General features: G+C 41.8%; 1 long non-coding RNA gene across 2 annotated transcripts; it reads left to right on the forward strand.

Annotated features, from left to right (window-relative positions):
* The first annotated feature begins 793 nt into the window (after positions 1–793).
* On the forward strand, positions 794–6,963 carry LOC139433234 (uncharacterized). 2 transcript variants are annotated; one of them, XR_011642799.1, is made up of 3 exons: positions 794–1,026; positions 1,421–1,476; positions 6,832–6,963. It is a non-coding gene; the product is annotated as an uncharacterized lncRNA (long non-coding RNA). The 2 variants fall into 2 exon arrangements; XR_011642798.1 differs by lacking the exon at positions 794–1,026 and having other exon boundaries at positions 1,148–1,476.
* The last annotated feature ends 16,622 nt before the right edge of the window (positions 6,964–23,585 follow it).

The raw sequence follows: 23,585 nt of genomic DNA on the forward strand, positions 1-23,585 counted from the left end.
ATCTCCGGCCTTGTTAGGTATTGAACAATCAATAAATAAAGAATTGTTAAATATAAAATACAGAATTTGTGTGATTATACTAAATGATTTACAAATAAACACAACTGCATATTTAACTGTTACACATGCTGATGTAACGCAAATGTTCCAACTTGGGATCAATAAAGTATATTTTATCTTAAGCTGATTGATGGCTACTTCCATATTTGCAAAATGTGCCTCTGAACCTTGACAAGTGCATGTTTCAGGCTTATCAATTAATGTAATGTAATGTAATGTAATGTAATGTTATCAATGAACAAGAGGAGGGGTCACAAACATAAGACCAGCTGTTAAATAAAGCTCTTCTGACATTAGCTGGCATGTGTGTATATATATTAATGCTGCCCATTATGGGCACAAGCAATTTTCACCCATTTATTAATTATATGTTAAATGTGAGTGTTTCCTATCCCCTAAACCTCCAGGGATGTACACAGTTTAATACTGGCAACTTCTTATTATGGGAAATACGAAAACGTCTTTTAAAACTACAACTCCCAGTAGAGACGTGCCATGGAGAACATGTTGCGAAACAGAATAGCCAGCATGTGTGGTTCTGGGGACGGGGTGGGGGAGGGGGGACGCGGTGGACCCGTTCAAATCCAGTTTTGGACAGTCTGCCGTGGTTCCATCTCATTTCAAGTGCTGTTCGAGGCTCGGTAACCCTCGGAGCACACTCTCCAATCACAGAGCTTGAGGACTATCACGGGGTTTGTCAAACAGAGCACATGGTAATGAAAGAAGCTCCTCTCTGCGAGTCTGTGAAGACAGGAGCTGATTGGACGTCCAGCTATGAATTCACAGAGGGCCAGCTCAGAGCTATTTAATAGAAGAGTTACGACATCTCCGTTCACTCCAATGGACCACTTTTTTACAGCAATGGCGGATCGTGGAGCCTCTCAATCGTTCCCCGGAAGTTAGCGCCAAGGCTGGCAGAGCTGTGGAGTTGCAGCATAATACACCGTTCGTGAAGGACTTTTAAAGGTAAGAAGAAGTTTAAAGATTTATATTGCGGATATTATCAGTACATCTGATTCAAATGAACATGTGTATTAAAGGATGTCAGTGGATTATCCCTAAATTAGTAGATTTAGGGAACGTTTACAGATAACAGATTAAGCTAGCATACCGAAGCAAGTTAGCAACACACGTTGAACAGCCTTTTAATGGTAAATTCCGTTCTCTTAATGTCATTTCGTCCAACATGTTGAATTAGAGAAGAGGGGCTTCTAAACGGGATTGGATGCGGGGGTGGAGGGAGTTAAATATTAGATAAATATAACTTTGGTGCGTGTAAGAGTGAGTGTTTTTAGCAGAGCCATATTGTGTCCTTGTGATTCTGTTGATTATTACCTGTCTGTATAATGTTGCAGCTCAGCTGATTTTGGATTGATGGCAAAGGGAGAGGCACTTAAGTGAGAGTGAAAACACAAGGTACGTTTAATACTACTGTTTTATATAAGTAAACACCTTATCTCCCCAAGGCATTTCCCATCCAATAGGTGTGCTGTGTGTGTATAACCCTTTCTCCTGTCTGTTACTCCCTCTTTCAGCACTGTTGTGACTCGACAGATATGTTAGGTTTAGTTATGTTTTTATTTTGAAAGTAATCTTTCCTGTCATTTCAGATCCCACAGTTCCTGTCTTTGTGTGTTTCCCGCCAGTGAGATTGCTTGGCCCTGCCCTGATTGTTTTCACCTGTGCTCATCCCCCTCACCTATATATAGCCCTGGTGTTTCTCTGTTCCTTTGTCAGTTCGTTATGTTTCATGTCGTGAGCACCCAGGCCTTTTGACTCCTGATACCTACCTTGGGATTTAGACCTTTTGTCAAGTGAGTTTTTGTGTTGCTGTACAACTTTGTTTTGGCTTTTTATCTACTTTCTATTTTTTGTGAAAGTACGATTTAATTTGTGATTAAAGAACATTCTATTTTTGGACATCTGTCTCCGAATCCTGCTTTTGGGTCCTGCGTCCTGTATCTCGGTTCATAACAGTACGAACTGACCAAAATATGGACCCAGCGGATTCAGAGACAGTGAAGATAGCTCTGCGAGCTCAAGGAACAAGACTACACCAGCATGAGGAGCAGCTGGGCGCAATCAACCTGGGGGTGAGGGAACTGACCGGCCGTCAGGAAAACTTTCAAGCCTCAGTCAATACTCAGGTGAATCACCTTGCTGAACAGCTGCACCGTGTCCTCGCTCACCTGGAAGCTGGTTCATCCCCTCAGCACCCTGCTGTTGCTCACACACCTATTGTTCCAGTTGACCATGTGCCACTCCATGCTCCACCGCCTCGTCTGGCATCTCCAGAGCGATTCTCCGGAGATTCCAGTGACTGCCGCCCTTTCATTGTTCATTGTGATCTCCATTATAAATATAACCCTGCTGCATTCCCCACTGATCACTCCAAAGTGGCCTTCATGGTGAGCCACTTAACGGGGAGAGCAGCGGCCTGGGCTACGTACGAATGGGCAAGAGATTCATCTACCTGTAATTCGCTGGATGTATTTACAGACACTCTCAACAAGGTGTTTAATTGCACGGCTCCTGGAAGGGAGGCAGCCAGAGCACTGATGCAGATTAAGCAGAGTCAGCGCAGAGTATCGGACTATGCCATTGAGTTCAGGACCCTTGCAGCAGATAGTGGCTGGAATTCTGCAGCACTGCTCGACGCCTTTTTGTCTGGTCTTTCGGATTCCATTAAAGACCAGTTAATACCTTTGGACCTCCCAGAAGACTTGGATTCTGTCATTGCACTGGCAGTTCGAATAGACAATAGACTGGCCGAAAGACAAAAAGAAAGGTTCAAGAGTGTGGCACGTCTCCCTCGACACCAAGGGGACACACCAAGCCATCGTCCCGCCTGGAGACATCCTACCGATACTCCTCCTGAGAGAAGAGTCTCCTGAGAGTCTTCGGCGCATTCAGGAGGGCAGGTGTTTTTACTGTGGGGAGCAGGGGCACCTCCTGGCTTCATGTACAGCAAAAGATCGGGCTCATCAGGGACGAGGAGGACCCTGGTGAGCCGACTGTCATCTGGATTCCCTCCTCGTACCTTGACACAGGTACAAGTAAAAATAGACAGACATGTTTTAACTCAGGGGGTTCTCATAGACTCTGGTGCGGATGAAAGTTTAATGGATTGGGGGTTGGCCAAGAAGTGGAACTGTGGGGTAATTCCTTTGACGCAACCGTTAAAGGCCTCTGCTCTGGATGGTCGGTTATTGTTTACCGTTACCCACTGTACTATGCCCATTGAAGTAACCGTAAATGCAACACATACTGAACACATGACTTTCCATTTATTTGACTCTGCTCAGCATCCACTTATTCTTGGTTACCCATGGTTAGTCAAGCACAACCCACACATAGACTGGAGATCTGGGAGAGTTAAGGGATGGGGAGAGGACTGCAAGCATTTCTGTTTGAGAGACAATAAGACTGATGACAACACTCCCCATGCAAGAAGGATTGCATGTACAGAAATGACTGAGGCTATCCAAGTACAGGAGCAAGATTTCCCTGACAAGTCCAAGGTGCCCAGTTGCTATTGGGACCTAAAGGAGGTTTTTAGTAAAGCCCGAGCCACTGCCCTGCCACCACATAGGCCTAATGACTGTGCAATAAACTTGGTACCTGGCTCCCCAATTCCAAAGGGTCGCCTCTACTCTCTTTCCGGACCCGAAAGGGAGGCCATGAACAATTATATTGAGACCTCCTTGCAGGCCGGACTCATTCGCCCTTCCTCGTCACCGGCGGGAGCGGGCTTCTTTTTCGTAGACAAAAAAGATGGATCACTCCGGCCCTGTATAGACTACAGCCCTCTGAACGCAATCACCATCAAAAACAGGTACCCTCTCCCACTCATCTCCTCCGCCTTTGAACTTTTGCAAAACGCCAACATTTTCACCAAACTGGATTTAAGGAATGCTTATCATTTGGTGAGAATCAGGGAGGGGGACGAATGGAAGACTGGATTTAACACACCTAGTGGACACTGAGTACCTAGTGATGCCTTTTGGCTTGACAAACGCACCGGCAGTATTTCAGGCCCTCATAAATGAGGTGTTGGGGGACTTCCTGAATAAGTTTGTGTTTGTATATCTTGATGACATTTTGATTTTTTCTCCTGACAACATAACCCACCAGCAGCATGTCCGTCAAGTCCTCGACCGCCTGCTACAGAACCAACTTTATGTTAAAGCAGAGAAGTGCGAGTTCCATGTCCAAACCACATAGTTCCTGGGTTTCATCATTGCCCCTGGTCAACTAAAGATGGACCCTGCCAAGGTCAGTGCCGTGGCCAAGTGGCCAGTTCCTGTCAACAGGAAAAAACGACAGCAGTTTCTGGGGTTTGCAAATTTTTATAGACGTTTCATCAGAAATTTCAGTTCTATTGCTTCCCCGCTACATGTACTTACCTCTCATGTCCCGTTTGAATGGAACTCCAAAGCTGCTAATGCTTTTCAAGCTCTAAAGGAGATGTTCACCTCTGCTCCCATCCTCACCATCCCAGATCCACTTCGACAGTTCGTGGTAGAGGTGGATGCCTCTAACCTCGGTGTGGGGGCAGTTCTCTCTCAGCGGGCTGCAAAGGATAATAAGCTCCATCCCTGTGCTTTTCTCTCCCGTAAGTTGTCCTCAGCGGAAAGGAACTACGACGTGGGAAATCGTGAACTACTGGCAGTGAAACAAGCCTTGGAGGAGTGGAGACATTGGCTAGAGGGGACCGCTCAGCCGTTCCTGTTATGGACAGACCATAAGAACCTCGAATACATGAAAAAGGCTAAGAGACTGAATTCACGCCAGGCTAGATGGACACTTTTTTTCAGTCGTTTTGATTTTACCTTGTCATTTAGACCTGGCTCCCAGAACACCAAGCCAGATGCCTTGTCCTGCCTGTTTGACCCTGAGCCTGCTGCCAAGGAACCAGAACCCATCCTACCACTGAACCGTGTGGTAGGAGCGGTAACTTGGCAGATAGAAAAAGAGGTGCAGCAAGCAAATGTTGAGAGTCCAGCACCTAGTGAGTGTCCGCCTACTAGGCTGTTTGTTACAGTCCCCTTACGCTCCAAGATCATTCACTGGGCTCACACGTCCTTGCTCACTTGTCATCCTGGGATTAGAGGAACCATGTTCGCACTTAAGCAGCATTTCTGGTGGCCGTCCATGGCTAAAGATGTTGGTGAATATGTGAATGCCTGTCCTGTTTGTGCTTTCAGCAAAACCTCTTCCATGCCTCGGGCTGGGTTGCTGCAGCCGTTGCCCATTCCCCAACGGCCCTGGTCTGACATATCCATGGACTTTGTTACTGGACTCCCGGTGTCTCAAGGTAAGACCACTGTACTAACAGTGGTAGATCGTTTTTCGAAAATGACTCATTTTATTCCATTGACCAAGCTACCCTCGGCCAAGGAAACGGCGGAAATTATGATGGTCAATGTGTTCCGGATACATGGATTTCCCAGGGATATTGTGTCAGACCGGGGCCCACAGTTTGTTTCCAAGTTCTGGAAGGAGTTCTGCAGTCTCATTGGAGCCACCGCTAGCCTCTCCTCTGGGTATCACCCCCAGTCCAACGGACAAACGGAGAGATTAAATCAAGTGTTGGAGACATGTCTGAGGTGCTTGGTGGCTCAGAATCCCTCATCATGGAGCAAGCATCTAACCTGGGTGGAATACGCCCACAATTCTCTTCCTACCTCTGCCACTGGTATGACTCCCTTCCAGTGCGTCTTTGGCTACCAACCACCCGTGTTTGCTGAGACTGAAAAGGAGGTCTTGGTCCCGTCTGCACATGCCCTGGTCAGACGTTGCCATCGCATCTGGGCGGCTGCCCGTCGAACCCTTCTAAGGAGTTCTTCTTCAATGAAAAGGGGGGCTGACCGACACCGCCGGCCAGCTCCAGTGTACCAGCCTGGGCAGAAGGTGTGGTTGTCCACGAAAGATCTACCCCTCCATGTCGCTTCAAGAAAATTAGCCCCCAGGTTTGTTGGTCCCTTTCCAATAACGAAGATCATGAACCCTGTGTCTGTGCGCCTGCGACTCCCCAGATCCCTGCGGGTCCACCCTACATTCCACGTTGGGAAGATCAAGCCTGTCAAGGAAGCAACTAAACCTCCGCCACCCCCCAGAATGGTTGATGGTGGCCTTGTTTATACAGTAAAGAAACTGCTGGCAGTCCGGAGAAGGGGACGTGGCAGGCAGTTCCTCGTTGACTGGAAAGGCTATGGAGCAGAGAATAGGATGTGGATCCCGTCTCGCTACGTTGTGGATCAGGAGTTGATCAGGGATTTCGACAGGCAACATCCTAATCTGCCTGGGCCGTCAGGAGACGTCCCTAGAGGGGGGGGTAATGTTGTGACTCGACAGATATGTTATGTTTTTATTTTGAAAGTAATCTTTCCTGTCATTTCAGATCCCACAGTTCCTGTCTTTGTGTGTTTCCCGCCAGTGAGATTGCTTGGCCCTGCCCTGATTGTTTTCACCTGTGCCCATCCCCCTCACCTATATATAGCCCTGGTGTTTCTCTGTTCCTTTGTCAGTTCGTTATGTTTCATGTCGTGAGCACCCAGGCCTTTTGACTCCTGATACCTACCTTGGGATTTAGACCTTTTGTCAAGTGAGTTTTTGTGTTGCTGTACAACTTTGTTTTGGCTTTTTATCTACTTTCTATTTTTTGTGAAAGTACGATTTAATTTGTGATTAAAGAACATTCTATTTTTGGACATCTGTCTCCGAATCCTGCTTTTGCGTCCTGCGTCCTGTATCTCGGTTCATAACAAGCACAAGAACCAGAGGGGGATTCAATGGAGCCTGAATACCTGCACTGAGACCCTCACCCTGCACCCTGAGTCTCAACTCTGTGTTTTTCAAGCCTTTCCCTATTTGTTTGTATTAAACAAAACATTAAGCTTTCCCAATGGTGTGGTTTTCGTTTTATGAAAAAGTGCAAATGCAGTGTTTGTATATAATTACATCACATATTGTGTTGCTGTTGGTCGTGAAATTGCTCCTGCTGACTTGAGCCAGCCATATTTTTTCCTCCGCTCTGTGTCAGTGGGGAAGCCGTACATTCGTACTCCTTTCTCTGAGCGATTTGAGCATCCCCAGGCAGCACATCAAACCATGGTGGCTACTCGGAGGCAGCACAGCAAACCAGGACAACACGGAGGAAAAGGCACCGACAAACTGCATGATATGCTATTCAATGTTTATTGAATTCCATGTATTTGCAATGGATGTTCCTAAAACAACACATTTAACAGCATCATTATCATCATATGCTGCTAGTCCTGCTGCTGCTGCTAGTCCTTTGATAGTCACCTGTCGGTCTCCTGTCCTTTCTGAAAGCCATAAAGATGACAGTCATTTAGATAACTTGTGTCCTCAATTACCAGGGGATTACTGAAACTACCATGAATTTAAGAAAATGGTAGAAATGAATCTAATCTGAATTTTAAAGCATTACTTTAGATCCCCTCCCTCTAAATGTATCAATACACATTAGAAAGTGATGCTCCTGACTACCATACAAGTTTAAGAAGATAATATTGGTTTGAAAGAATTCAAAGCTATAAATAAACAGCAACAGGCTCTTTAACAAGGCACTGTTAGTAACTTGTAAACTAGTTGTTCACACTAATCCTAATATTATCACTTAATATTAGCAAATTCGATTTTATTTTTTAAAACATATTAACGTAAATACATACACATATCGATTTGTTGTATAAATATTGCAAATCAAAAACTTTATTCACTAATAATTAACAAAAATCGTAGTTCTATCTCCTGTTATCAATGCATTCACATTGCCCGCCATGAACTTCCGGGGAACGATCCTCGTCTACATGAACCACGTGACGATAACCGTTTTTGGACTTCCGGTGTCGTAACTCTTCTATCTATATGGCGCTGGGCCAGCTATAGTAACTGAACGAGAGTAATGTCAAATGACAGTACAATTGACCAATCATATCTTCCCTCTAAATGGGTGGGCTTTATTATCGCGGACTTTATGACAAGTTCCGCCCGCTGTGAAACGTTTCTTGTTTCCATAGCAACAACAACTGTCAACAGCGTAAACTTGCCTTCAAAATAAAAGCATGCAAAATTACACTTAAGACATACAACTGCAACGAAAGTAACAAACACAATGCAATATCCTTTTCAATTTCAAAGAACACAAATTGGGTTATCTACAGGTGTTGTTTTGTGTGGTAGAGGGTCGTTTTTCATTGATACGTTTTGCACCCCGGGCGGGTCGTTGTTTTGATAATCCACCAGTGTATAAATAATAAATAAATGTGAAAAAAAAATGTAAAAAAAAAATTTGAATTTTTTTTTTTTTTTTTAGCGACCCACCTATCACATCTCTGCGCCCCACCAGTGGGGAGCGCCCCACACTTTGAGAAACGCTGGTGTAGTCCAAACGATAGCTGGGGATTCTGGGTAGTGTAGTGTCTTCTGCCATCCTTTACTCCGAAAAAAGATTTGTTTCTCCGAATCGAAGGGGAAAAATACAAAAGCATTGCACACAATTTAAACCAATCAATGTTATGTAATTAACAAGGATAATCTGGTGTTTTTTAGTCGATGAGTAGTGCAGATATCACTGTAAAATCAATCGACAGTAGGCCTAAGGGGAATACTCACTTCCGGGTGTACAATTCTCCGTTATCCAATGAGAATGGACGCTCTCATTGCCTTTAAGGGCAGTCGACACAAACGAATGCCGTGCTTCCATGAGCGTCCATAGAAGCATATGGACATCCCGGAAAGCTGAAAATGGACGCTAAGGGCCCTCCCCTTGCGTTGAAAATGGACGCTAAGGCCCCCCCCCTTGCGTTAGACAAAGCCGGCAGGGGACTTGACATAACGTCAACATAGGCCGACCTGGGAGTGAGGATTTGTTGATCTGGGAGAGCATGATCTTCATGCCAGGGTGCCGATGGTGAAGCTGCTGCAGGTCCTCCTTCATCTGGTTCAGCAACTGAACACTGGGCACATCCCCCAAGTCATTGCCGCCACAGTGGATGAGGAGGACATCCGGGACTGCTCTTCCTCGCAGGGAGTAGGAAAAGAAAGGGAGGACACCTCTCCAGCGCAGTCCACCCCAACCGAACCAGCACACCCTCAGGTCGAGGCCAAGGTTGCTGCTGATGGTCTCTGTAGCTCTCTGGGCTCCACGCCGGACATAGCTGTCTCCGATTATCCATACAGTCACTATGGGAGGAAAATAAATGACAGTAACAAATGCTTCAGATAATGAGGAATATCAAATTAAGTATAAAGGGTTGCTCATTTTATTCCGTTGACAATAACATACAAAATAACTATGAAATCACACCTGTATGGTTAAAAGTAACAAGAGAGCAAAACCTCAAAAAACAGATTAACGGCACACCGTTTATATATATATATATATATACTGTGTGCTGTTTATCTACAATTGTGCACACATGTATATATATATATATATATACATATATGTATAGTATGTTTGTGTGTAATGTCAACCATCTGAAGTCATGTAAAGTAAGCCAGGACCATCAACTTACAGGTTGTGCAGTTTGGCGTGGAGGAGGTTGCCATCTTCTTTTTTCTTAATGCTGAAAGAAATAAAAATGGTTTAATCAATATAAAAGCACCTTTCTTTTTCTACAGTCATATTTCATTAATTACATTTAATTCACGCAACACTGGCCATATCTCTGCTAGTTTACAAAGTTTAGTTACAAATGACATTTATATTTGAAAAATGGTGAAGCACTTAAAAAACAATTGTATAGTGTAGTAGGTTCAAGAACATTTAAATCAAAAGGACAAGTTTTGTAAAGTTACAGGGTATCTTACCTTCAGAATATGCCGGGAACGAGGAGCAGTGACCGCAAGCTGGGTTGTTAGCATAGACTGTGTTGTTAGCATAGGTTGTTAGCTTAATACTGAGAACATGTTAGCTTAGCTTCTTAGCCTGAGCTAGGTCTGGAACGTCACGCTCGTTGGCAGCAGGTCCCTCCCTGTCCCTCCCTGTCCCGCCTAGGCTCCGTCTCAGCACCGCTTCTTTGCCCTTATTTGGAGCAGGCGGGAGTTACAGTATACTCCGACGTCACTATCGAGCGGTTAGTAGCCGACTCCGCCTACTAAGGGCTTCACGGCAACTCTGTAGAATCCTATGGGTGACGTCACGGACCCTACGTCCATTTATATATACAGTCTATGGGCTGAACACATAACCTTGCGCGGGCAGCCCTGAGTACCAAACATTGTCTCCTGGTACTCATTTGAGTATGTGCACCCCTGATTATAGGGCCATATCTATAGAAAACATGTCTCTTAAGTGTTTTGCTCAAAATACCAAACAGATCACCCATAGCCATGGGCTGATTTTGGGTCAGTAGCTACGGGGCCACACCCCCTTTGGAGCCACATGTAGCAGAGCTGCAGAGAAAATCAGATTCCCAGCTAAATGCTGCCGTGATTAAACGCTATATTATGTTCTAAACCAAATCGAGGATTATTGATTATTTCTGAGTATGGAGCTCAAATGCTTTTCTCTTGCGGGTTTACCACAAGGGGAGTACCTTTTTATTCCTGCTTTTTTACCCATAGGCCTACTCTCTCCAGTACAGCGTTAGCTCTGAGTGTTAGCCATGCTTGCTAATGTAAACACAGACCATATTACTTAAAAAAGACGTTGCGGATTGTTTCTGATACAGCGACGTGTCTGACGTAAAGCCAGCCCACATTTCCGATATGACATCACGACCGCAGCAAATCTTGATCAGCTCCGTTGCACCCCAGTTTTTAGAGATGTGGGTAAGGAGGAAAAGAGAGAGGGTTTTATTTGCTGACACTCTCCTGACACACATAGTGCATTTTGCATAATAGGGGACCTTTAAGGTAATTGTTATGGTCATAAAGACATCATACAATGTGTGGACAAAGAGCTGTTGAAATAGCTTAATCACTGGACAGAAGCTAATCTTACTCTTACAGTTACATAAAAGCAGCTAACCTGTCTCGTAAAATAACACACTGACCAACTGGGCTGCAGTATTGAAACTAAGTGTAAGGAAGCTATATAAGAACTATACTGTATAGTAAAATACAAGGACACTGAAATAAAATAAAAGGGCAGTATGAAATATTATATAAGTCTTAATCATGGGTTTTATATTTCTTCCTCCAAAATGTTTGTATTCCTTTTAAGCTCAGCTGTGACAATATCCCTAAAGGCATATTTAAGTGTGTTTAACCTAAAATAACTTGACTTGCCTTTTACTTTCTCACCAGTGCACCATTGTTGATATTGGTTGTCACACAGTGGGCTATTATGCACAGAGAGACATTCATTTTGCTCTCAAAGGGGATTAGACTAATTATTTTGATCACTAATTTAGCAGTCCTAAGGCCAATTTATCTCTTTTTTTATCCCAGCAGTTGAGCTCCTCTGCTCCGCTGATACACAGCTGGGAGTGAATTAAGAATCCGTCTCCTCGGAGCATCTGTTTAGTAAGGCAGATAATGTGTGTGTCCCTAGTTCTAGAGTAACATGCTGTGCGGGAGACATTCTTCACAAAATACATCTGAGACAGAAACATAGCAGCAGTCTATCCTATGACAATGTAAGATGCATCATATCTCAATATATCACTAGAAATGTAGGTTTCTAAAGATGCACTGAGGCTAATCTGCAGGAACATCAACAACTTAAATAAACAGTTTTTTTCTTTGGTGCTTTTTATCTCAAATGTTTTCATGTACACTCAGCAGGCACAGTTGGTTGTGTTGTCAGATAAAATACCTTCAAACACCTCAGTTGTGAATATAAACCATAGGATACATAGATGTAATACCTGAGTTTCTTTCAGGTCAATTGGTGGGGTTTGAATCGGTGGTCCTCAGCAGTATTAATCCCAAGAACAGGCTGTGACATCACCCTATTTGACAAGGTAAAAGCCAGATTTTTTCCATCAAAACACTAGTCACACTTAAAATGGCACCAATATAACCATAAGATCTATACTACACTGGAAGTGGTTTGTCACAAAGATGTTGTTACCGTATAGTCCTATTCAGGGTTAGAAGTCAGTCCTCTGGAGGAGAAGTTCAAGATAAACAGCTGGATTTCAGGTATGCGAACAGCAGACTATTGATTTACAAGTCAGTTTATACTCAAAAGGTCCTCTAAATTCTCTCAAATCATCAAAAAAAAGTTGTATTTCTGATCTGACATCCCAAAATGTCGCAAATACAAATAAATCAATAAAATATGTTGTATGATCTTTTTGAGATGACAGTATCTTTGCACAAACACCCAACTCTGGTCATTAGAAGTGTCTGAAATGAGATTGCTTCACAGGGCAGCCATACTCTGTGAGAAAGGGTTAGGGCCATCCAGAAGGAGCTTTGAGCAGAACGTGTTCCTTCCCACTGAGTAGAGACAGGAGAGGTGGTTAAGGCATCAACGGATGCCTCTTCGATTTGTGGAAAGTCAAATAGGAAGGAGACCCAGATGTAGAAGCTGGTTGGTTCACATATCTCATGTGGCTCGGGATCATCTTGGATGAGCTAGATTATGTTGTTGGGTAGAGGTATCTGGGTTTCCTTGTGTAGCCTGCAACCACAGTAAACACATGGATATAATGTATTGTTAAAGCTTAACATATAAAACAATATTTTTTTATAATAAAAATGTAAAGAAATTCCAATGATAGTCAGTTACATTGTGTTATTTTATCTTGTTGTTATGACTAACATACTAACCTTACATAGCATATCATTTACTACAAAGACATATCTAACACATACAAAGCGTCAGACGATTACTCCCACTGTGGCGACAGAGATTAATTAATCAACATTATAAGAAGAAAACAAGTGATGATTGGGTTAACTGCAGCAGACTTTGGGTATACCACAACAATAGGATCTTCAGAAGACTCAGCCAGAACAAACGCAGAGGAATAAATGGAAGAGACTGGATATGGAAGCTAAGCTGACCTGGACTAGAAGCTAAGGCTATTCCTCTACTCAGGCTGCTCCTGGCTGATGTCTTGTTGTTGGGAAATAGGATTGACGAAAAAAGACATCAGGCAAACATAGCAGCAGGATTGTACCCACATCTTAACAGCCCAGGCTCCAATGTTCCTTCCTAGATCAAGCTTGAGCACTTAGACAGATCTCAAGACTCTGACAGGGCGAGAGAAGGCAGAGTGTGTACACTGATGATGCTTGGTGCTTTGGCCTTTTATTGGGGCCAGCCTAAGGCACACCTGTGCAATAATCATGCTGTCTAATCAGCATCTTGATATGCCACACCTGTGAGGTGGGATGGATTATCTCGGCAAAGGAGAAGTGCTCACTATCACAGATTTTTTCAGATTTGTGAGAAATGGTTATTTTGTGTATATAGAAAATGTTTTAGATCTTTGAGTTCATCTCATGAAAAATGGGAGCAAAAACAAAAGTGTTGCGTTTATATTTTTGTTCAGTGTATATATATACACAGTAGATATATACAAGAAGCTGGCTTTATGACTATAGAACTTAACTTTAACTAGAACTGATTTATTTGGCAGTTTATTATATGTATTTACTTGGTAAGTATGGAAAATATACCCTGAAAGCAATGTGTTTGAGTTAGCACATGCTGGTATTGGCTTTGGAGAGCCGCAAACAACAAGTGATGGGTTTAAGCTCAATTCAAATTTCAACTCAATTCATCTTGGCTGCAATGGCTAAAAGAACAACTGCTTTACTTTTTTGTTTTATTTGTGTACATTTTGTGTCTCTTTGTCCTTCAAATCCTACACTTAGCATCTAATAATATTGTAATGAAGCCTTGTTTAAATTAGCATTACATTAGCATCTAAGCTTCCACCCAGATGTGAAAATGTCCACCAGACAGCCTGCCTTTGTTTAGTATTAACCGTGGATTACACTTTCACCCTCCCATCTGGTCTTTCACTAAAGCTGTGTAATGAGAAACTGTGTGTATCATTGTGAGGGATGTCCAGGCTCTTTCACAGTTATGAGAGCTTCGGGTGCCTATGCCCCATGCCCCCTGATGTATTTATGTTCTACTATCTTGAATCACCTGTTTTATATTAAGCACTATATGACGGTACAGCACTGAATGATTTTCGTTTCAAGCTCCACCGTATCCTGTGGATGGCAATCTGTAACACGATATGAGAGTGTAGTGGCTACCTGTGAGAAAGGCCCTCTTTGGTGTCTCCTCTAATCGGTCTTCTTCTCTGCTTTACAACATGCTTGCTGAATTAAAACCACTATAGATAAGTGTATTGCTGCAGTGCCCAATGTCCTATAAAAGATGAGTGTCCTAAATAAATGAGATTTATGTTCACAAAAACAGATCTGACATCCAATTGAAGCCGTATTTTGTTTAATATATGTATACTTGTATGGGTATTTTTGCATTCTGTATCTGGATTATGTCTGAAAAGGATGATGAAAATAAAGCATCTGAATAAACAAAATATGGAAAAAGGGGTTGATTTAGAGGAAATCTGTTGATAATGAATTCCCAAAAAGCCTCCATAATTTTACAGCTCAATTGGCCTTTCAGCAGCTTGGGTTGTAGCATTTACTGGATCCACCAGATGGAGACTTAATGAGCCTTTTTTCAAAAGTAATACACAGATGGAGACAATATACTGTATGCATTCAAACTAGCATGTACTCATATCGCAGAAGAAAACAATTGACTTCTCTGCATGTGCAGCCCACACATAAACCATGGAACACATTGAAGCATAAATACATGCTACCTTTTTGTGTTAACCTGTTTGCTATATTATTTCTCATGGAAACAACAATGAATCAGGCATGTTGTCTGTTACGGAGTCTAGGCTAGATTTATTTTTGGGATTGGACATCTTTGGCTGATCTTATCCATAGGTGCTTTAATTGTTGGCACTAATGGCAACCTAAAGACATTACTTGAATGACAATGAAGATGTAATTCCACAGTTTGGCCACTGGAAAAATGTGCTTTAATGCCTAGCGCTTTTCCTGTTGAATTGCTGGTACCCCCAGCTTATTATTTGCACTGTTATAACAGTTAGCTGCTAGCCGCGGGGTCATCTATGGTCCTGTTAGTAGCCATGTGGAGGCATTTTCTCTGTGCTGAATTTCAAATTGAGAACTTTAACAATCTAAGCTGAAATCTGACCAAACAGATAGCACCATAGTTCATCGGAAGAACATGCTTTGTAAATATTAATGTAAATTCCTAAAAGACAGCAATGAAACAGCCTATTAACAATACACATGTCAAAATAAGACGTGTTACTCAGTGTAGTACTATAGATGTATGGCGTACTGTATATACTGTATATATGCTATGATTGGTAAGATTTAAATGTTTGTAACTGTTAAACAGTATTGTTTGTTTACACACTGATTTTTATATTCTTTTTTTTTGTAATAAATGACTTCATGGCACTTTCTTTTTCCGCCAGATATACAACTGTTAATGAGGAGACAACCTCTGTCTGCGTGAATGCAACATAGCCTCATTAGTGATATGGTAGTGGAGCTGTTTATGCATCTTGCATCAATGAGACAACACAATTACTTAATTTTTAGTGTGTTATTGTTGTGTTTTTGTCAATAACTAAATGAATAAATAATAATAAAAATGCTTTATATGTAAAAACAGTATTCAATAGAAGTATATGTGACCAGGCGTTGTTACCAGTATCAGTCTCTAACAGTGCTAACTTCACACATTGGCAGTACAGCATGGTAAGGCTGGGCTGAACACGCAACAAGCTTTTCCTAACTTCACTGCACTGACAAAAAACCCTGAAGTCAGCTGCACACAATGCTGTTTCTACAGCTTAGTGAAATTGATGCACCCTTTTTATAAACCTTCCCTGACATGGGATAATCCAGGAGCAAGTAAGAGCAAGGACATAAAGTAAGTGGAATATCCCAAAATGTGTGATAGTGGCACTTAAGGATGAGTCCGAAGATGGTTTATGTGGGATGACTTTTGAGTCTTTGTCTAGAAAAGTTGTTTTTGGTAAAAATGCTGATCATTCTAGGTCAGCACGGTTATCATTTTATTTTAAAGTTTTAAATCCTGCCGTTTTTTCTAAAAAAAATAAAGGTTTTTTTCATTTTAATATACTGTACAGCTCAACCTGCATATATGAGCAGCCGAGAGAGCAGTGGGACGACCACACAAAGAGTGCATGCAGTATATCTTTGTGGGACCTTTGCAGGTAAACCAGCATTGAGACTTAAGGCCCTGACACACCAACCCGATTTTGGGAGTCAGAGGCCGTCAGAGGCTGTCGGGCATTCGCGGCGCCGTAGTCAGGTTGGTGTGTCCCGCACCGTCAAACGTGACACGCCTTATTTGGACTGCCAGACCCGATGCATGGCATCGGGTCTGGCAGTCGGACCAAATAATCACTCTGATTGGCTGTTCAGCTAGCAAATCAGTGCATGAGAAGCGAAGCGGAAGTGAGGGACGTAAACAAACGATTTAAGAAGGCACACACAGACTGCTATTCATTTTCATCTCATCATGGCGATCTGGAATGATGCAAACGAAGACCTGCTCATCACCTTGATCCAGGAGAGGCCAGCTCTGTATGATATTACGGAGAAAAGATACTCTTCTTCTTCTCTGTCTTCCGGTTGTTGCCTCTTTTGAATGACGAATACACACTACCGCCGCCTGCTGGTAAGGAGAGTTATTGCCACTCATGCACTGAAGTCGGTGCGGTGTGTTCCCGTGCGACACATGGCCAAAACGCAGGAGAACACGGCCAGGCAACAGCCGACTTCAGCGTCGGCTAGTCCTCTGGTGACTGCTTGGTGTGTCAGGGCCTTAAGAGTTGGACCTTTACTTGAGGCAAACACAAAACTGAAAGGAGACATTTTAAAGGAATTAAATGGTGGTAAAAATGAAATGAAATAAGTCTAACCCTCTTGTGTATGATTTTAGGCTATTACACAGATCTTGAGGTGTGATGAGGTCATGCAAAGCATGTACCGTTAATATCTCCAACAATTTTGCATTTCTAGTGTACATCAAAAAGGATGAACTTTAATATCTTCTTCTAATATTAAGCCTCATTGTTGCGTCAAATTATTAATCTGTCCAATAATTACCAGACGCAACAGCCACACTGGTATTGTTTTCAGCATTGCAGTCTATGTGTGTGTAATCATTGGAAAACGTTTATTTTTTATTTTAATATACTTTTATATCTTTATTTACATGCTGCTCCTCGTGTAAAATCAATCAATCAATCAATCAATGTTTATTTATATAGCCCAATATCACAAATGTTACATTTGTCTCAGTGGTCTTCACAGTGTGTACAGAATATCAGTATGACAATACGACACCCTCTGTCCTTAGACCCTCACATCGTACAAGGAAAAACTTCCGGAGAAAACCCACAGTTTAAAGGGAAAAATGGGAGAAACCTCAGGGAGAGCAAGAGAGGAGGGATCCCTCTCCCAGGACGGACAGACGTGCAATAGATGCCTTGTGTAAATTGAAAAGATAATACATTTGCAACATAGGTAGTCCAAATGTTTGGAAATGCATGTGTGTATAATAGGAAGATGAATCCACGAGGATATCCATCCAGGACCTATGATCCAGGACCACAGCCACGACTCGCGATCCAAGGCTCGCGATCCAGGACACAGGACCGCAGGATCATCCATGACTCCGGATTCCGGCGTATATAGACACCAAAAAGAAAGACATTTGGGGAAGCTGGGTTAATCGGAACATGAGAGTACACAGGTATAGACAGAGAGAAGGAAGAAGTAAGATGTCCCCCGACAAACTAAGCCTATATCAGCAAAACTAGGGGCTGAATCTAATCAGCCCTAACTATAAGCTTTATCAAAAAGGAATGTCTTAAGCGCACTCTTAAAAACGGATAGGGTGTCTGCCGCCCGAACACAAACTGGAAGCTGATTCCACAAATGTGGAGCTTGATAAGAAAAGGCTCTGGCTCCCATTGTACTTTTAGAGACTCTAGGAACAACCAACAACCCTGCATTCTTGGAACGCAATGCCCTAGTAGGACAGTAGGGTATAATGAGTTATTTAAGGTAAAATGGCGCCTGCCCATTAAGGGCTTTGTAGGCGAGAAGAAGAATTTTAAATTCTATCCTGTGTTCTATAGGGAGCCAGTCTAAGGCAGCCATAACAGGAGTAATGTGGTCCCTTTTCCTAACTCTGGTTAGTACACAAGCTGCAGCATTTTGAATCAGCTGAAGCGACTTGACTGACTTCTTGGTACTCCCTGATAATAAAGAGTTACAATAATCCAGCCTAGAAGTAACAAATGCATGGACTAGTTTCTCTGCATCGTTTTGAGGCAAGATATGCCTGATTTTTGTAATGTTACGTCGATGGAAGTAGGCGGTCCTTGAAAGTGATTTTATGTGGGCGTTAAAGAATAAATCCTGATCAAATATAACACCAAGATTCCTTACAGTCTCACTGGAGGTCAAATTAATGCCATCCATAGTTAGTATATCTTTAGATAATTTGTTTCGTAGATTCTTCGGGCCAAGTACAATAACTTCAGTTTTGGTCGTGTTTAACATCAAAAAGTTTAAGGTCATCCACGTTTTTAAGTCCTTAAGGCAGTCTTGAATTGTATTTAGTTGATTAATTTCATCAGGCTTGATTGATAAATATAGTTGAGTATCATCCGCATAACAATGACATTTACAGAATGATTCCTTAGAATATTGCGAATATATATAACGGAAGCATATATAATGTGAACAAAATAGGTCCGAGCACTGAGCCCTGTGGCACTCCATGGCTAACTTTGGTTTGCGTGGAAGATTCATCGTTAACACGTACAAACTGAGAGCGTTCAGATAGATAGGACCTAAACCAGCCTAAAGCAGTTCCCTGTATGCCAACTAAGTGCTCTAGTCTTTGCAATACGATATCATGGTCGATAGTATCAAATGCAGCACTGAGATCGAGCAAAACAAGAATAGAGACAAGTCCCTTGTCTGAGGCTATTAGAATGTCATTTGTGACTTTAACCAGAGCTGTCTCTGTGCTATGATGTGTTATAAAGCCAGACTGAAAATCTTCAAATAAATCATTGTTTTTTAAGTAATCACACAACTGTTTTGCGACCGCTTTCTCAAGAATTTTTGAGAGGAACGGAAGATTAGAAATAGGTCTATAGTTGGGTAAAACCTCTGGATCGAGGTTGTGCTTTTTAAGAAGCGGTTTTATTACTGCAACTTTAAATAATTGTGGAACATAGCCTGATAATAAAGACATATTCATGATATTTAATAAAGAAGTGCTAATTAATGGATAAACTTCCTTCAACAGCTTAGTTGGAATTGGGTCTAACATGCACGTTGATGGTTTAGAAGAGAGAATCATTGAATTTAATTGTTCAAGGTTTATGGCTGAAAAGCATTCTAGTTTACTATCTAGTGTAATATTAGAACTTACGTTTTCGGGAGCTGTTGATAACACTATACTGGTCAAAGGCAAGAGGTCATTAATTTTGTTTCTAAGAGTAACAATTTTATCGTTAAAAAAGCACATACAATCATTACTACTGAGTGCTATGGGAATAGAAGGCTCAATCGAGCTGTGGCTCTCTGTCAGCCTGGCTACAGTGCTGAAAAGAAATCATGCATTATTCTTATTCTCATCTATTAATGAAGAGTAGTAGGCTGCTCTCGCTTTACGCAGTGCTTTCTTATATTCATTGAGAGTAATATGCCAAATTAAACAAGATTCTTCAAGTTTAGTGGAACGCCATATCCTTTCAAGTTGTCTAGACTTTTGCTTTATTTTGCGGGTTTCGGCATTATGCCATGGAGCTAATCTATGTTGTTTTATTTTCTTCTTTTTCAAAGGAGCAACAGAGTCTAATTGTATTCGCAGCGCATCTGTAGCACTATCAACAACATGATCAATTTGGGGTGGTGTACATTTTGTATAAGTTTCCTCTCTTACATGCAGACATGCTATCGAGTTAAGTATTGGTGGAATCTCTTCCTTACATTTGGCTATAGCACTAACAGATAGGTTTCTGCTGCAAGAGCTTTTGACTAATGCTTTGTAGTCTAGTAACAGTACTTCAAAAGTTACTAAGAAATGGTCGGATAAAGCAGGAGTATGTGGTTCGACTAATAGTTGCTCAATTTCAATACCATAAGTCAGAACAAGGTCGAGAGTGTGATTATAGCAGTGGGTTGGTTTATTTACACTCTGACATAAACCAACATAATCTAATATAGAGTTAAATGCAACAGTAAGGCTATTTTTTTCATCGTCAACATGAATATTAAAGTCACCTAAGATAATTACTTTATCTGTTTAAGTACCAAAGTTGATAAAAACTCAGAGAATTCTGATAAGAATTCTGAATAAGGACCTGGTGCACGATACACTGTAACAAATAAGATTGGCTGCAAAGTTTTCCAGGTCGGATGCGTAAGACTAAAAATGAGGTTTTCATAGGAGGTATAATTTAATGTTGGTTTAGTATTGATAAGTAAACTTGAGTCAAAGATTGCTGCAACTCCACCTCCTCGGCCCGTGCCTCGAGCAATATGAGTGATGATATGGCTGGGTGGAGTGGCCTCATTTATGCTGACATATTCTTCATGTCTCAACCAAGTTTCAGTGAGACAGCATATATCAATATTATAATCTGATATTAAATAATTTACCAATATTGCTTTAGATGCTAGAGATCTTATGTTTAAGAGACCACATTTAATCTTCACCTATGGTCATGAAGGATGGGTCATGACCGAAAGAACGAGATCGCGGATACAAGCGGCCGAGATGGGTTTCCTCCGCCGGGTAGCTGGTGTCTCCCTTAGAGATAAGGTGAGAAGTTCGGTCATCAGGGAGGGACTCGGAGTTGAGCCGCTCCTCCTGCGCGTCGAAAGAAGCCAGTTGAGGTGGTTCGGGCACCTAGTTAGGATGCCACCTGGGCGCCTCCCTAGGGAGGTGTTCCAGGCACGTCCAGCTGGGAAGAGACCAAGGGGTAGACCTAGGACCAGGTGGAGGGATTATATCTCTTCGCTGGCCTGGGAGCGCCTTGGGATCCCCCAGTCAGAGCTGGTTGATTTCGCCAGGAAAAAGAAAGTTTGGAGCTCTCTGCTGGAACTGCTACCCCCGCGACCCGACCACGGATAAGCGGGAGAAGATGGATGGATGGATGGATTTAATCTTCCTGTTTTGTTGCACTGTAGTAGTTGTTACATTTACTTTTATTAGGTTATTATGTATGACACCTCTATTAGGTTTTACCTTAAATTGTCCTTGGGCAGACACACACACCGTTAATATTGGGTATTTTATTGGGTTCGGGATTCCTATGGATGACTGCCTAGGAGAGAGCGCAGAGAAGCGTGTAAGACTGTGACTCCGCCTCCTGGTCTCAACTCCAGTTTGTCATGGATTAAGTCCACAAAGCCCTGAAATGTTTGCTGAAATGAGATCTGTAAAACAAGTTACATAAGGTATTTCAAGGTTTAACAACATTCAGGGGAATTGAATGCAAAAGGCCCTTGTATTGAACCTAATATCACTATACCACATTAATGTGGGGAGGTTCATGAGATCTTTCTAGAGGGTTATCAAGAATAACTTTTATCCAATGACCTTTTCCCTCTCTGTCTGTGTCTGTGTATTCTATTGTTCCGATTAACCCAGCCAAATCTTTTTTCTTGTTTTGTATCTATATCTACGCCGGGAACCGGAGTCGAGGCTGATCCTCTTGCTGTAGTCCTGTGTCTTGGATCCTCTATCCTGAGTTCTGGAGTAAGTCGTGGACTTCGGGTCGTGGCTGAACCTGTCTCTGCGGTCCTGTCTTGGGTCTCGTCATGCTGCTTCCCTGATGGCTTCCACAGGATTGTAGCTGACATCCTCGTGGATTCATCTTCTTATTACAGACACATGCATTTCCTAACATTCGGTCTATATGCTGTAAAATGTATTATCTCTTCGATTTACACACGGCATCTATTGCACGTCTGTCCGTCCTGGGAGAGGGATCCCTCCTCTGTTGCTCTCCCTGAGGTTTCTCCCATGTTTACCCCTTAAACTGTGGGTTTTGCTCTGGAAGTTTTTCCTTGTACAATGTGAGGGTCTAAGGATAGAGGGTGTCGTTTTTCTCATACTGATATTCTGAACAATCTGTGCTGTTGTATTTGCTGTAAAGTGTCTCTACTGTAGGCTATTATTATTTTATGTACAGCACTTTGGCTCGACCAAAAATCGTTTATAAATGTGCTATATAAATAAAACTTGATTTGATTTGATTTGATTAAGGTCAACCTCAATTTAAGACACTGTTAAGCTTACCCCTGTGTTAATATGAAATGCCCTAGCATGGCATGTACAAAGTAAAGCCAACAATAATGGGTTCATTTTAAAAGCTTTCTAAACAGGCAGAGCTTGTTTATAAATGTTGTAAATGCCATACACATAATACATTTTTTTTAGAACTGTGCCATAGACAGGGTAATAATGGCACAAAGTGTTTAATACATGAACTGATGAAATGGATAAATACAAATAAATAAATAAAGTGTAAGCAGGATGAACATCCAAACAGGCAAGAAAGGAGTATCATTTGTTTAACAATTTACTGGATATCCAAAATGTTTTTTATATGATTTTACCGCGTGTAAGAGAATGCTACTGTATATCTAGACATATACAAAAATGAGGGACGAGAAACATAACATGATGTTGAAATTAGATCATGTCTAAACAGCAACATGTAAACATTAAGGGATGTATGTTAAATACTTTTTGAATAATCAGGAGCCTGTTTATAGGTAATTCATACCCATATTTCACCTCAAATTATTATTATTTGTATGATTTGTATGTGACTGACTGAGACTGTTAACAGTGTTTTTCTCTGCAATGACATTTCCATTCACCTCCTGGACTATTAATGTTCCTGTTCAATTGGACTGACCCAGAGTTGACTGGCTGATGGTGAGTGGGTGAGATTATTTTTGTTCATGCATATCATCACATGCATAACATTGGCTGACTTAATATTGGAGCACAGAATCAAATCCGTATGATTAGAAACTTTGAATCAACATTTACAATGCATAAAGTTCAAATATGAGTAGGAGATTGAATAACAGAGTGAACCCTTACATTACCTTGGGGACTAGTAACTTCTGTTTTTGCTGCAATAATTATGTGAAATTGTAACCAAGCACTTGAATTGATTATTTGAATGTAGCTATTTGAAGAAACAATAACATCCCAGTAAACCATGAACCATACTACAGACCTGCTAAGGGCCTGTTGCCCTGCAGACACTAATCTTAATGCAAATTCATTTTATAGTTCAATACATTCTGATAAACTGTAATATGCACTGTGATTTCAGTTACATATGTTTCAATACTGAAAGCTACATATGATTTTTACAATGATTTACCATAGATGATTCTCACGTGAACTAATGTCTGTCCATATTTCCTATTTTAATGAG

The sequence above is a fragment of the Pseudochaenichthys georgianus genome, chromosome 3, assembly GCF_902827115.2.
Source record: "Pseudochaenichthys georgianus chromosome 3, fPseGeo1.2, whole genome shotgun sequence".
Taxonomy (NCBI): domain Eukaryota; kingdom Metazoa; phylum Chordata; class Actinopteri; order Perciformes; family Channichthyidae; genus Pseudochaenichthys; species Pseudochaenichthys georgianus.